Source organism: Schistocerca nitens, chromosome 7, assembly GCF_023898315.1.
Source record: "Schistocerca nitens isolate TAMUIC-IGC-003100 chromosome 7, iqSchNite1.1, whole genome shotgun sequence".
In the NCBI taxonomy this organism is placed as follows: domain Eukaryota; kingdom Metazoa; phylum Arthropoda; class Insecta; order Orthoptera; family Acrididae; genus Schistocerca; species Schistocerca nitens.
Genome location: NC_064620.1, coordinates 310,713,825 through 310,716,324, shown reverse-complemented (window position 1 = coordinate 310,716,324; position 2,500 = coordinate 310,713,825). Strand labels below are relative to the sequence as shown.

At 56.8% G+C, this 2,500-nt stretch overlaps 1 non-coding gene across 1 annotated transcript in view; it reads left to right on the top strand.

The window, feature by feature from the left end:
* The first annotated feature begins 2,478 nt into the window (after window positions 1–2,478).
* The window catches only part of LOC126197301 (small subunit ribosomal RNA), a 1,909-nt gene continuing 1,887 nt past the window's right edge, over window positions 2,479–2,500 (top strand). Inside the window, exon 1 of the ribosomal RNA XR_007539672.1 lies at window positions 2,479–2,500. This exon is cut by the window's right edge and continues 1,887 nt beyond it. This is a non-coding gene — a ribosomal RNA (small subunit ribosomal RNA).

Here is a 2,500-nt window from a genome sequence, read left to right as displayed (position 1 = left end):
ATGTTGCGCCTTAACCTAACCTATGTTGCGCCTTAACCTAACCTATGTTGCGCCTTAACCTAACCTATGTTGCGCCTTAACCTAACCTATGTTGCGCCTTAACCTAACCTATGTTGCGCCTTAACCTAACCTATGTTGCGCCTTAACCTAACCTATGTTGCGCCTTAACCTAACCTATGTTGCGCCTTAACCTAACCTATGTTGCGCCTTAACCTAACCTATGTTGCGCCTTAACCTAACCTATGTTGCGCCTTAACCTAACCTATGTTGCGCCTTAACCTAACCTATGTTGCGCCTTAACCTAACCTATGTTGCGCCTTAACCTAGCCTATGTTGCGCCTTAACCTAGCCTATGTTGCGCCTTAACCTAGCCTATGTTGCGCCTTAACCTAGCCTATGTTGCGCCTTAACCTAACCTATGTTGCGCCTTAACCTAGCCTATGTTGCGCCTTAACCTAACCTATGTTGCGCCTTAACCTAACCTATGTTGCGCCTTAACCTAACCTATGTTGCGCCTTAACCTAACCTACGTTGCGCCTTAACCTAACCTACGTTGCGCCTTAACCTAACCTACGTTGCGCCTTAACCTAACCTACGTTGCGCCTTAACCTAACCTACGTTGCGCCTTAACCTAACCTACGTTGCGCCTTAACCTAACCTACGTTGCGCCTTAACCTAACCTACGTTGCGCCTTAACCTAACCTACGTTGCGCCTTAACCTAACCTACGTTGCGCCTTAACCTAACCTACGTTGCGCCTTAACCTAACCTACGTTGGGCCCTAACCTAACCTACGTTGGGCCCTAACCTAACCTACGTTGGGCCCTAACCTAACCTACGTTGGGCCCTAACCTAACCTACGTTGGGCCCTAACCTAACCTACGTTGGGCCCTAACCTAACCTACGTTGGGCCCTAACCTAACCTACGTTGGGCCCTAACCTAACCTACGTTGGGCCCTAACCTAACCTACGTTGGGCCCTAACCTAACCTACGTTGGGCCCTAACCTAACCTACGTTGGGCCCTAACCTAACCTACGTTGGGCCCTAACCTAACCTACGTTGGGCCCTAACCTAACCCACGTTGCGCCCTAACCTGACCTGTAATTGTTATATGAATTGAAACATTCATGTAGCGTTGCCTAATCGCAACCCTCTCAACATAGGTCAGTGCTCGCACTCTCTGGTGTCCTGCGTATTGATTCATGTTACGGTGCGTACCCTCACAACATCTAGCGAGTGTTGCGTACGTTCCACATGGTCCCGCTATCCACTGTAATGTGTACTGCTGTAAGACGTATATCGCCCCCCTGTCGCCTCTAGTTCGTCAGGCGGGAGTTTGCGTGTTCAATGAGCTTCGCAGCTGTGCAATGGCATTCGCATACGTACGCGGGCCACCTTCCACGTGTTCTCTCGTGCATACGTCGCAGCATGTATGTGGGCTGATGTGGCGTGTCGTGACGCATATCATCCAGGCATGCAAGACCCACTGAATTTGCAAATGTAGATGGACGTCTACGTTTGCTGCCCAAGTTACGCAAATGAACCGGAAATCCGTTGTTGCGCGGTTGTTTACGCTGGAGGTGAATCATTGATTGCGAAAATCGGTACAGGTATTAACTGGTTGCTTCAGCGACACCCGTCATACCCACGAACGTGAGTGGGCATGTGGGTATGAAGCGATACGCGGCGGTGGCTGGGTGGGACCGTCCCCGGCCGGTGAGGGGGGAGCGCCCGGCGTGCTGGCCGCGCGCTGCGTGGGCGCACGCGCTACAGCCGGCTGGTGGGGGCGCCCAGTGGCAGGCGCGCCGGCCGACGGACGCGGCAGGCGGCGCAGCTGCGCGCCGGCGCACCCAGCGCGCGGCGCCGTGCGGCCAAAGTGGGTCCTCGCGGGCCCGGTGCGAAGCGCGGTGGACATCTGCAGTGTGCTGGTCCGATTGAGGACTGTGTGCGTTGAGGATGCGCCGCCGCCCGGCACTCGGCGCCGCGACGCCGTCTGCTGCTCGGTCGCCCCCGCGGTTCTCGCAGGTGGTTTGTATCGCAGCTGTGCGGATGTGTTGGCGCGTGCGCTGTGCTGGGAGAGTTCGCTTTGGCACCCAAGTGGGGCTCTGCCCCTCTGTGGCGCTGGCGTTGGAGCTGCCCGGCCACTGTTTGTGGCCGCGTGTTGTCTCCCGCCGGCAACACCACGACAGCACGCTCCCGGGCCTCTGTCGGCAGCGGCAAGCTCAGTTGGGAGCACGGGTGGTCGCACTGAAAGCGTCTACTCGCCTATCTCCGGGCGATTGCGCCTCTCTCGAACCCGACCAAGTACTTAGGACGGCGCTGCGCGCCGCCGGGACCTGAGAGGGTTTCGAGGTGTATCGTGCAGGGGAGCCCAGCCTCCTCCTGTTTGCGGAATAATTGAGCGGACGCTTGCGTGTTCGCGCGGGCCTCCGGGACACACTCCCGGGCGGCCGGCTGCTCAGCTCTAGTTGACGCAGCTCCCTGGTTGATCCTGCCAGTA